We start from the raw sequence: 13,702 nt of genomic DNA, 5'->3' as shown, positions 1-13,702 counted from the left end.
GATTTGATGAGCTTGTGAGTGTGATAAAAGTGCTATAAGTCTAAGAAATCTGTTGTCCAACTCCTCCACAGATAATCGTTCATCTCGAGGTTCTCTATCATGCCAAAATTATATTGTGAATATTTTATTTACTTCAGATGCCGTATTATTGTGCTGTAAAAGGATGTGGAAACAAGGTTCTCATAACGAAAAATAACCCGGACATTGTTTACCACACTTTTCTCCGAGATGGAGATAGACTTCATAAATGGTACTTTTCTGTAGTCAATCGAAGGATTGCAAACCTCAGAAAAATCAAGGTATATGCTCACGTCATTTCCATAGCAGCAGCTACGATGACCGACATCAAATGCGCCATGATCTTAATGGTACGAGGAAATATAGGATGATGAATTCCAAAGTTAAACCTTCTTTCTGCCTTATATGTATCAGCCATTCCATGTCGAATCGATATAGTGGTTCTCCGATTTTCGTGGAAAGTGGTAGATTTGTTCTTTATTGTAAAATATTAGACCCGTCTTTTCTTGTTTTTTTTATTAGGGCTGTGTGGTATACGTTGCAAATCGTGAATATTGTCACCGGATTAAGGGCATTGTAGTGATGTAGAACGTTGAACTTTTGACTAGTCTGAAATCGATCCACCGCCGCAACAATAAGAAATTGCTCACCGTGCAATTTTTCGAAATGACTGGTATACTCATCGGCAGTGCGGAAATACTCTCGGCATACAAAGCAGCAGCGCAAAGAGGGGTCCAAATTGTGTTTCAGCATACGTTCCACCGTAGCCACATAACGAATTTCTGATAGAATTCGATTCGCCACTACCATCTCTTTAATTTCCTTCAAAACTTTGTCGTTTTGTAAAATTGCATCCAGCATACGCAGGAATTTGTTTTACTTTTTGGAAGTCAACTCTGAAAAATCAACAAATATAATCATTCTTTAGCGGAATAAATATATCAAACCGACCTACCAGCGTGATTGTTCTGTTCGTGCTGCTCCAGTAGGTTTCGCAACCGCTCCATGTTGAATTTAAAATGATTTGATCGATTACCATTGGCATGCTGTTGGATTGGCTCATTACGTGTTATCAAATCGTGGTTTATCAGCACCCAGCCCAACTCGTCCATTTTGACACGAGTGTTGCGGCGCAGTTTTATCTCTTCGAAAAGTTTCTCGCGTAGTTTCCGTTTGATGATGCCTCCGTCCTTGATCAGATTGTGTCGATAAATTCGTACCACGTACGATTCTATTTCATGCTTTTGCCCTAGTGATAAAACAAAAAAAAATTAACACTCTCTTTTAAATGCTCAATAAAACCACATACGATTAAAACGCTGCTTGCTTGGAAAGAAAAAAGCATTGATTGCGCGGCTAGAAGGTAAAATATACTCAAAACATCCTTCTGCACTGCTTTTAATTCGACCGCTGATTGTAGATATCTGAAAACGTAGAAGCAATTATGAGAAATTGTTATACGAAAAAATCCACAAAATTACCTGCCTACAGTAAGGCGTGAGCAGCTATTTTGCCAACGAATGCATTTGACACCAAAAGATATGATTTGTTTTGTAAACAAAATTGTTTTTTCACGAGCAATGGCCGAACCAAGACGGGTCTATGGTACTAGGTGAGGCCGTTTCGTCACTAAGTTGGTTAGGGGAGCGGTATATGAAAACAGTACGGAAGAAAGCAGAAGGGGAATTATTTGCTTGAAGCGTGAAAGAGACAGACTGATCAGGAACGAGCTTCGGCACTAGCGTATTGTGTTTTGTTTACAAACAAAACACAGTAGACTTCCAAGATGGCTGAAGAGTGGTTTTAGCAAGTTGGCCCACCTTAGGATATACTTCTACGCGCCTTGGGCCGAACAGCAATTTTGACATTGCGGTCCACCTATAGTATAACGCCTTGGTAACGCAATACATGCACTGTATGTCAAAATGAAAATGGTACAAAAGTAGGCCGGCTTCTATTTTCCCACTCTGATTTCGATCCAAGTAGTCTACTTGGTAGGTGCACACAACATTACTCGTCACTGCTGTTTGAAATTGCAATAGAGAAGCAAGAAGAAATTTCACTCAGCACCAAGATGAACCGAACGAACGTTACATCCCGGATTCCGACTGGCTTGAGGGTTCCGAGAGGCTATCGGGCCACCCAAGCAAATGGAGGTAGAGCGGAATCGGGAGGGAAAGTTCGTTTTCCACCCAAGGTGAGTAAAATCGTGTTAGAGTGCGTAGCAGCGCTAATGAAATCTTATTTTCTTACAGACAATTCCAACCAAGAACGAGATATATCCTGAAGAGGGCATGATCGAGGACGAAGATTTTCCGCCGCTGTTCCATGATGACATCGAGGATACTGGAGATGACGTGTACGACTGGGAGCCGATAGACATTTCCGAGGTCGACGAGACATATTTTCGGAAGATGAAGGCTGAATCGGAGCTTCAAAAAATGATGGCGGAAAACACCAGATTGCGGCAGGAGAATCAACGGCTTAAAACAGCAGCGAAAGGGGTAAGACTTTTTAAGTATTGTTGTTTTAAAATGCTACTAGTTGTTGCAGGAGAAGTGGCGCAGTCGCTCTTTATTTAAATCTTTTATTATACACGTAATTAGGAAGCGTTCAGTGTTTTTGTTTGTTATCTTCAAATTTTGTTATTTCAAGTTGTTCCGTTGTATTTATTGCATTTGTTCTGTTGTTGTCTTCATTTGTTTTGTTGAGTTTAGTTGCGTTGTACTATTCCGTGTTGTAGAATTTATTGTTATGCTGTGAGTTTTGTTTGATATATTTTTGATGTTTTAGTTTTTCTGTAATATTTGGATGTTTCTCAGTAGTATTTAGATTTATTTTATTTATACCGTTATTGTTTTCCGTATTCTGTTGGATTTTCTTATGTTACTTTGAGTTTCAGAGTTGTTGTTTTTTTACACTACTGATTTTTCTATTATTTGATTGTTCTATTGTTTTCCGCTGTAGATATTATTAATATTTTTTTCTTTCTTACATTGCATCAAATACATGAGAGCTATCGAGGGGAATCTTCTGGCCTTGGCCTGACTTGCTAGCCTACAACACTGAGAAATGGCTATGAGTAGGTGACACAAGGAGTGACGTGAGTTCATTTTCCAAATTAAAAAAATACAAATTTGTGTTAATATGTTTTATTTCCCATAGGTGATAGATCAAACCGAGGAAATTCATAGAGATGGGGCCAAGTCACGATTTAGCTTTAATATTTTTGACGTAGGACTACGTCTAACCGGAAGATATAGGGGGTGAAATGGAAATCTAGGCACTGAACAAGTAGGAAAAAATGCAAGATTTGGAACGCTTATAACTCGAGCATTTCTCAATAGATCGCAAAGGTTTTTGCATCAATTGATAGGAAATATATCTACGCATCTATCATAACGAATAACATTTCATTTTTCTTGAGATAAATAATTAAATAATTGTGAAATATCAAGCATTGTCAAAATGCACTATGTGCCCATTTTTGATTGGTCCATTTTGTGCTCCTCAAATCGTACCGACCGAAACGGGCAACCAGAGCAGCAGCGAAATAGAATGAAGCACGATTGGAAAGGAAAAAGAAATAAAATGAACGCAACATTGGTCGCAGTCGCACACATGCGTAATTCTCGAGCCAGCCAGTCAGCTTAAAAATCCCCGCTCCGCTGCCGTAACGACCTCATTCTTTGTGTGGACACCGACTGGACAACATCGTTGCTGGACGAGCTGGACGGCGAGGGATCGAGTGCCTTTCTCAAGGCAAGAGGGCGGAGGTGGTAGCGCTGGAGTAGAGTAATAGAGTAGAGTAGAGTTTTCAACGGGCCTTTCTCAAGGCTAAAGACGAATGAACTGCAAAAGTTTAATGTCTATAATACAAGACCTTCCTTCCTTCCGTAACGATCATTCTCATTCAAACCGTACACCACATCGGTTCGCATCACAACACATCAACAAACCAACCCAAGCAGCCATGTCATGGTAAAGGAGGAAAAGTGAAGGGAAAGGCAAAATCCCGCTCGAACCTTGTTGATCTAGAGTTCCCCGCAAGGGTAGCTAGGCCGAGCGCGTTAGTACCAGTGCACCAGTCCACCTAGTCGGCGTTATATAGTTTCGGCCGCCGAAGTGATCGAGTTAGCTGGCAAAGCTGCTCGCGACGATAAGAAAACCCGCATTCGGAACAGAACACATTCGGTTCGGTGGACATCAAGACAACAACAGGCAGTTGCAGCGAGTGGCAAACGCAATCGCAAACGGCATCAGGTAGCAAAAGAAAAAAGTTTGTTCTTTATACAAACTGCTTTGGTGCCAAATCCAGAACAAGGCGGCATCGAGGGCGTTCGAAATGGTTTTTTTTCAAAACCACGAGTACTAAGTTTTCTAAATTGGAACCATTCCTTAAAACAAGGCGCTTTTCAGGGCCATTAAACCTTCCAAAAAAGAGTTTAGGAAATACAGTTCAATGCTTTCTAAAACAATATCCAAAATAATAATACAACACAAATTGATTTTTTCATCATTTGTTTGCCAGGAGATCATTTGTTTGAGTATGTGAATTTGGCAGTTGTTCTGAGCTTATTGATTTTCACCAATTCTTAAATTGCTTCTAGATTGAAAGTACAGTAATTTACACTTATCTCGACATTTAGCTAATTGGACGGACCTGTAATGCGACATATTTAGTTGGACATTTTTGTAAACATAGAGTTCGGGGTCCAAATTATGACCCCACATTGAAATTCGACACTGTACCACTGTCATCGCAAATGTTCAATTACAGGTTAAAATTACCTCCAATCCGATACTGAGTGGTGGTAATGCGACGTGCCATTGAATGTAATTTACTGTAAAATATGTCACAAGCTGGATGGGAAGAAATTTTCCAACTGTGAAAGCTGTGGCGAGTGGCAAATGCAATCGTTTAGGTTTAGCCGAACAAGATGGAGATATCGAGTGATAACAAAAACACAACACCAAAGGTTCTTTTCAGAACCATCAACATATTCATAAAGAGTAAACAGTAAACTAATCCATTTTTCAGGTAGATAGGTAGGTATTCACGTAGGAGAAGAAAATAAAACAATATATTTAAAATATATATTTAACAAAAGCTGTCCCCATTGTATAGTCCTACGTCACTCCGGTTATGTCCCCGACATTACCCACCCGTCTTTTTTTTAACAATTTTTGTTGTAAAATAAAATAAAATTAATTAATTTACAATAAACTAATTTAATGTATATTCTAAAACCGAGTTGTTACTATTTTTTCACTGATGCAATCGAACTCCCTTTAAAAAAATTTCAAACTTAGACTCAAGTGTTAGGAAAATTTTAAAATTGACGATGACTCCATGTTTCCGGGAGGCTTTAAGTGCATACGATTTTTCAACATAAAGCTAGACTCTCTTTTCATTCCGCCATGGTTTAGGTTTAGGAGCCCTTCGACGAATAATGGATTCTGGGATGGGTTTCGTTTGAGCGCGAAGTGCGCATTCATGGACCAAACGAGAAAATAGTTTAGGTTCCTCCATAGAAGAATTGATTAACCATCTCCGGAATTGATGGCTAGATCAGTGATGTCCACATAAATATATTGTTAGTTTTATTTCTAATCAATGTGTCGCAACTACTGCGACAAACCCCCACTAAATTTCTCAGTGTATAAACACGGACTTACATCCCTGCAGCAAAACAGTGAAATGCTGGCAGTTTGGATACATGCAAGAAGAATGATAAATAGAATTGAAGCAAGGATGGAAATTATGCGACCATGATTCGATCCATGATTAATCGCAAACTGCACAAGTACAAGTTGCGATCAACTATTACTCCTCTCCCTTCCCAACAGAATGATGTTCTCTTGATTACTCTGAGTCTATTAATAGATCGCATCAAAGGATCTAGATAGAAGAAACGAAAGACTCTTTCCACTCGGTTTGTGTGCAAATCGCAGCAGTAATTTGCTCCACGGAGGCAAGTGTTTCTACAGTATACGATTCGCAGTATCTCGCCTCTCCGCTCAGTTTAGCTCGCCACAACCCGAATGTTACCGAATGTAAAATTAACTCTCCGAGTGCGTCTTTGCAGGCGAGACGGGAGACCGGTGTAAAGCAAAACTGCACTCGTCATCAGCCACTCGTTTCGGACACTGAAAACCAGAGCGATGTGATGCTCAGATCATAAATGTTCGTCAGTAGTAAACAGTCCGAACAATACAACTACAAATACAAATTTGGATACAAATCTTGATGGATAAGTGATCACTACCTTTGGGATCTCAAAACACATTCCACTTGCTATCTAATGATACTAAATTCAAGCAGAAGGAGTGGCCAAGAGCACGTCTTTTAGCAGGAAGTTTAGTGACAAGTGTTGGTGGTATGTTTTATGGAAGGATAATTCTAAAAACGAATGGCGCTTACTGATCCCCAATCTATATAAATAAAAATGTAAGGCAAAATCTGTTGATAAGCGGAAAACCCGAAGAAGGGATGGTCCGATTTTAGCCTCCTGTATTTTGTTGTATTCGTCTCTTCCCGTAGATCAATATAGTGTAGAGAAAAATCGGAAAATTTTCGGAAAATCCTAAAGGAAGGTCGGAAAATTCGGAAAAATGAATTCCCACATGTTCGAAAATTACATCATCATAAGCGTTGTTAGTCCATTCAATATTTGCGATATCGAAATTGATCTTTGTTCGTAAGTGGGAATGCATTTTCAGGCGAAATAACGCATTTTCATATCATATATCTATAAATAAAAATGGAAGGCCAAATGTGTTGGTAAGCGCAAAACCCGAGGAAGGAATGGTTCAATTTCAGTCATCTATATTTCGTTGTATTCGTCTCTTCCCGTAGATCAATATAGCGGAGAGAATAATCGGAAAATTCGGAAAATTGAATTCCCATATGTTATACAATTAACTAAGCGTTGCTAGTCCATTTGATGTTGGTGCTAACGAAATTGTTTTTTGTTCGAAAGATGAAAAGGATTTTCAGATGGAATAACGCATTCCTGTATCTTCTATCTATATAAACAAAAATGGAAGGCCAAATGTGTTGGTTTGCCCTAAACCCGAGGAAGGAATGGTCCGATTTGAGCAGTCTTTATTCTGTAATATTCTCTGTATCAAACATGTATTTCATGCAACGGAGAAACATGTTATTTCCAAATGCTTGAAGAATCTTGAGCGAGAATTGTGTCTGAAAATAACTTTATATATATTTTTGTAGAAGTACTAAACAATTTATAGTAAAAGGAAATTGTAAAGGGTCAAAGGGTAATCAATCAATGAAGAGTTCAGTGATTGCACTCAACGTTCACTTAGTAAGAAAACGTGGATGTTTGAAAGTATTCAAATCAATAAATCTATTTTGGGCGGGACGAAGTTCGTCGCGTCAGCTAGTAGTTGGAATAAAACTGGATGTGAAAAGAAGCTCGATATACAGGAAAAATATATCCCTACGAATAGCCGTCGCTGTCGCCGTTGATGCAACTGTCTGCTGTACCGACGTTTGTGACGGCGGTGACTGAACCGTAGATGTGGTAGTCACTGGGGGCCGACAAAAAAGCCGTTGCACCACTTGTACTACCACCACTGGTGGCCACTTTCGTGATATATGTTAGCGGCAATTGCTTGCTTGCCCGCTGTTGAGTTTGATCCTGTAAATTAAAAAATAACTTAGATCTAGGAATCATAGCGCACCACTATCAAACATACCAGAGGCTGCACTTAGAACATGTAGCTTTCTGTCAGGCGTTTGAATCAGTTGTTGCCCAGGGTTCAGACCACGAACACTAACCTTCCCATCCTTCCCATCACGAATGATTTGCACTTTTTGTGGACCATCTGGTTTGGCGGGCGCGGGAGATTGCTGCCTTTGGTTCGGCTGGGAAGTTGATGCAGAAGCAGACCGTGAAGATTGAGTTATGTTCTGTTGAATAATCTTCGTTGTACCGTCCGGTTCTTTCACAATAATACAACGCTGAACAATGGACTGTTTCGGTGGGTTTGCACCATCTATTCGGAGTAAAATTATAACGATTAACCAGTCGACTCAAAGGCCATTTTTTCCGGTTCCGATTACCTTGTTGCTGTTTGAGTTCCATCGCACGCTTTTGATTGTGTGCTGCCCTCTCTAGCCGAAGTTGTTGTACCATTTGTTAGTTTATTTCCTCCCTCGAGGCCTTACTAGAGATTATGGCCGATTTGTTCGCCAAACTGGAACCTGGGGCACTATTACCATTGCTGGTCGGTGTTGATGAGTTCGACAAATCGCCAGATGACGATGTGATGTTACGGGTTGGTGGAAGCTTTCCTGTGCTAGTTCGAGTTATTGGTAGGACCTGGGCTGCAGTCAGTTTCTCCTGTTTTTCACCATAAAGTTTGATCTCCCATAGCTCCAACTTGTCAAAGTTCAATTTTATATTTCTAAAACAGAAACACATCACTTGTTTTCAATTTTCATCGAAATCACAACAAATCATGTAACGCAATACATGCACTGTATGTCAAAATGAAAATGGTACAAAAGTAGGCCGGCTTCTATTTTCCCACTCTGATTTCGATCCAAGTAGTCTACTTGGTAGGTGCACACAACATTACTCGTCACTGCTGTTTGAAATTGCAATAGAGAAGCAAGAAGAAATTTCACTCAGCACCAAGATGAACCGAACGAACGTTACATCCCGGATTCCGACTGGCTTGAGGGTTCCGAGAGGCTATCGGGCCACCCAAGCAAATGGAGGTAGAGCGGAATCGGGAGGGAAAGTTCGTTTTCCACCCAAGGTGAGTAAAATCGTGTTAGAGTGCGTAGCAGCGCTAATGAAATCTTATTTTCTTACAGACAATTCCAACCAAGAACGAGATATATCCTGAAGAGGGCATGATCGAGGACGAAGATTTTCCGCCGCTGTTCCATGATGACATCGAGGATACTGGAGATGACGTGTACGACTGGGAGCCGATAGACATTTCCGAGGTCGACGAGACATATTTTCGGAAGATGAAGGCTGAATCGGAGCTTCAAAAAATGATGGCGGAAAACACCAGATTGCGGCAGGAGAATCAACGGCTTAAAACAGCAGCGAAAGGGGTAAGACTTTTTAAGTATTGTTGTTTTAAAATGCTACTAGTTGTTGCAGGAGAAGTGGCGCAGTCGCTCTTTATTTAAATCTTTTATTATACACGTAATTAGGAAGCGTTCAGTGTTTTTGTTTGTTATCTTCAAATTTTGTTATTTCAAGTTGTTCCGTTGTATTTATTGCATTTGTTCTGTTGTTGTCTTCATTTGTTTTGTTGAGTTTAGTTGCGTTGTACTATTCCGTGTTGTAGAATTTATTGTTATGCTGTGAGTTTTGTTTGATATATTTTTGATGTTTTAGTTTTTCTGTAATATTTGGATGTTTCTCAGTAGTATTTAGATTTATTTTATTTATACCGTTATTGTTTTCCGTATTCTGTTGGATTTTCTTATGTTACTTTGAGTTTCAGAGTTGTTATTTTTTTACACTACTGATTTTTCTATTATTTGATTGTTCTATTGTTTTCCGCTGTAGATATTATTAATATTTTTTTCTTTCTTACATTGCATCAAATACATGAGAGCTATCGAGGGGAATCTTCTGGCCTTGGCCTGACTTGCTAGCCTACAACACTGAGAAATGGCTATGAGTAGGTGACACAAGGAGTGACGTGAGTTCATTTTCCAAATTAAAAAAATACAAATTTGTGTTAATATGTTTTATTTCCCATAGGTGATAGATCAAACCGAGGAAATTCATAGAGATGGGGCCAAGTCACGATTTAGCTTTAATATTTTTTTTAACAATTTTTGTTGTAAAATAAAATAAAATAAATTAATTTACAATAAACTAATTTAATGTATATTCTAAAACCGAGTTGTTACTATTTTTTCACTGATGCAATCGAACTCCCTTTAAAAAAATTTCAAACTTAGACTCAAGGAAGTGTAAGGAAAATTTTAAAATTGACGATGACTCCATGTTTCCGGGAGGCTTTAAGTGCATACGATTTTTCAACATAAAGCTAGACTCTCTTTTCATTCCGCCATGGTTTAGGTTTAGGAGCCCTTCGACGAATAATGGATTCTGGGATGGGTTTCGTTTGAGCGCGAAGTGCGCATTCATGGACCAAACGAGAAAATAGTTTAGGTTCCTCCATAGAAGAATTGATTAACCATCTCCGGAATTGATGGCTAGATCAGTGATGTCCACATAAATATATTGTTGGTTTTATTTCTAATCAATGTGTCGCAACTACTGCGACAAACCCCCACTAAATTTCTCAGTGTATAAACACGGACTTACATCCCTGCAGCAAAACAGTAAAATGCTGGCAGTTTGGATACATGCAAGAAGAATGATAAATAGAATTGAAGCAAGGATGGAAATTATGCGACCATGATTCGATCCATGATTAATCGCAAACTGCACAGATCGCGATCTGTACAAGTTGCGATCAACTATTACTCCTCTCCCTTCCCAACAGAATGATGTTCTCTTGATTACTCTGAGTCTATTAATAGATCGCATCAAAGGATCTAGATAGAAGAAACGAAAGACTCTTTCCACTCGGTTTGTGTGCAAATCGCAGCAGTAGTTTGCTCCACGGAGGCAAGTGTTTCTACAGTATACGATTCGCAGTATCTCGCCACTCCGCTCAGTTTAGCTCGCCACAACCCGAATGTTACCGAATGTAAAATTAACTCTCCGAGTGCGTCTTTGCAGGCGAGACGGGAGACCGGTGTAAAGCAAAACTGCACTCGTCATCAGCCACTCGTTTCGGACACTGAAAACCAGAGCGATGTGATGCTCAGATCATAAATGTTCGTCAGTAGTAAACAGTCCGAACAATACAACTACAAATACAAATTTGGATACAAATCTTGATGGATAAGTGATCACTACCTTTGGGATCTCAAAACACATTCCACTTGCTATCTAATGATACTAAATTCAAGCAGAGGGAGTGGCCAAGAGCACGTCTTTTAGCAGGAAGTTTAGTGACAAGTGTTGGTGTTATGTTTTATGGAAGGATAGTTCTAAAAACGAATGGCGCTTACTGATCCCCAATCTATATAAATAAAAATGTAAGGCAAAATCTGTTGATAAGCGGAAAATCCGAAGAAGGGATGGTCCGATTTTAGCCTCCTGTATTTTGTTGTATTCGTCTCTTCCCGTAGATCAATATAGTGTAGAGAAAAATCGGAAAATTTTCGGAAAATCCTAAAGGAAGGTCGGAAAATTCGGAAAAATGAATTCCCACATGTTCGAAAATTACATCATCATAAGCGTTGTTAGTCCATTCAATATTTGCGATATCGAAATTGATCTTTGTTCGTAAGTGGGAATGCATTTTCAGGCGAAATAACGCATTCTCATATCATATATCTATAAATAAAAATGGAAGGCCAAATGTGTTGGTAAGCGCAAAACCCGAGGAAGGAATGGTTCAATTTCAGTCATCTATATTTCGTTGTATTCGTCTCTTCCCGTAGATCAATATAGCGGAGAGAAAAATCGGAAAATTCGGAAATTGAATTCCCATATGTTATACAATTAACTAAGCGTTGCTAGTCCATTTGATGTTGGTGCTAACGAAATTGTTTTTTGTTCGAAAGATGAAAAGGATTTTCAGATGGAATAACGCATTCCTGTATCTTCTATCTATATAAACAAAAATGGAAGGCCAAATGTGTTGGTGTGCCCTAAACCCGAGGAAGGAATGGTCCGATTTGAGCAGTCTTTATTCTGTAATATTCTCTGTATCAAACATGTATTTCATGCAACGGAGAAACATGTTATTTCCAAATGCTTGAAGAATCTTGAGCGAGAATTGTGTCTGAAAATAACTTTATATATATTTTTGTAGAAGTACTAAACAATTTATAGTAAAAGGAAATTGTAAAGGGTCAAAGGGTAATCAATCAATGAAGAGTTCAGTGATTGCACTCAACGTTCACTTAGTAAGAAAACGTGGATGTTTGAAAGTATTCAAATCAAAAAATCTATTTTGGGCGGGAGGAAGTTCGTCGCGTCAGCTAGTAGTTGGAATAAAACTGGATATGAAAAGAAGCTCGATATACAGGAAAAATATATCCCTACGAATAGCCGTCGCTGTCGCCGTTGATGCAACTGTCTGCTGTACCGACGTTTGTGACGGCGGTGACTGAACCGTAGATGTGGTAGTCACTGGGGGCCGACAAAAAAGCCGTTGCACCACTTGTACTACCACCACTGGTGGCCACTTTCGTGATATATGTTAGCGGCAATTGCTTGCTTGCCCGCTGTTGAGTTTGATCCTGTAAATTAAAAAATAACTTAGATCTAGGAATCATAGCGCACCACTATCAAACATACCAGAGGCTGCACTTAGAACATGTAGCTTTCTGTCAGGCGTTTGAATCAGTTGTTGCCCAGGGTTCAGACCACGAACACTAACCTTCCCATCCTTCCCATCACGAATGATTTGCACTTTTTGTGGACCATCTGGTTTGGCGGGCGCGGGAGATTGCTGCCTTTGGTTCGGCTGGGAAGTTGATGCAGAAGCAGACCGTGAAGATTGAGTTATGTTCTGTTGAATAATCTTCGTTGTACCGTCCGGTTCTTTCACAATAATACAACGCTGAACAATGGACTGTTTCGGTGGGTTTGCACCATCTATTCGGAGTAAAATTATAACGATTAACCAGTCGACTCAAAGGCCATTTTTTCCGGTTCCGATTACCTTGTTGCTGTTTGAGTTCCATCGCACGCTTTTGATTGTGTGCTGCCCTCTCTAGCCGAAGTTGTTGTACCATTTGTTAGTTTATTTCCTCCCTCGAGGCCTTACTAGAGATTATGGCCGATTTGTTCGCCAAACTGGAACCTGGGGCACTATTACCATTGCTGGTCGGTGTTGATGAGTTCGACAAATCGCCAGATGACGATGTGATGTTACGGGTTGGTGGAAGCTTTCCTGTGCTAGTTCGAGTTATTAGTAGGACCTGGGCTGCAGTCAGTTTCTCCTGTTTTGACGTAGGACTACGTCTTTCATTTCTATACCGGGGTGTAAAATCAAAGTTTCGAAAACGAAAGCGTTACGCCGGAGACCGAGATTTTGAGCGTTAATAGCTCCTAAACAACTGAACGAAATGGAATGATAAACACTTCATTCGAAAGATAAAATATCTACGCGTTCTATACTTGTTACTTTTTGATCCAAAAACTTGTTTCAATAGTCTTAAAATTGCTTTCAAAACAGGCTATTGAAATCACCAATCGGTATATAAGCGAGCGCCGCTCGGAAATCCACTCAGTTCTAATTGAACAGCGATTGGAGCATGTTGTCGCTGTTGTGGTGAAGCTCTTCGTTTATCATGAAAGCGCTGATGAACGGTGTCACCAAGAGCCTGTTTGTGCACCCTAGGCCAGAAGGGAATCCATCAGGAGGAGAGTGATGCCACAAACGGTTCCCCGGGAAGACATCGCTACACACACATACACGCACGGAATTCTTTCCGTTTGGATGCCATTCAACATCGAGAAAGTTCCGGAAAATAATCTGCCAGTTCCTCTGGGAATTTAAAAATACATTCATGTGAAAGAGTTTATTTGAATGTTTTCTATCCATGTAACACTGTGACCAAATACATTTGGTTTTGTGGTTTTTCAATCAATCG

General features: G+C 39.7%; 1 long non-coding RNA gene across 1 annotated transcript; it reads right to left on the bottom strand.

The window, feature by feature from the left end:
• Positions 1–467: 467 nt before the first annotated feature.
• Positions 468–1,592, bottom strand: LOC129782407 (uncharacterized). Its single transcript, XR_008744564.1, has 4 exons — positions 1,500–1,592; positions 1,328–1,442; positions 974–1,267; positions 468–914 (listed from the first exon to the last, which is right to left on the bottom strand). It is a non-coding gene; the product is annotated as an uncharacterized LOC129782407 (long non-coding RNA).
• Positions 1,593–13,702: the final 12,110 nt, after the last annotated feature.

This window comes from Toxorhynchites rutilus, unplaced genomic scaffold (assembly GCF_029784135.1).
Source record: "Toxorhynchites rutilus septentrionalis strain SRP unplaced genomic scaffold, ASM2978413v1 HiC_scaffold_7, whole genome shotgun sequence".
NCBI lineage: Eukaryota > Metazoa > Arthropoda > Insecta > Diptera > Culicidae > Toxorhynchites > Toxorhynchites rutilus.
Note: the sequence above shows the minus strand (reverse complement) of the source record. Positions and strands in the feature narration are given on the sequence as shown.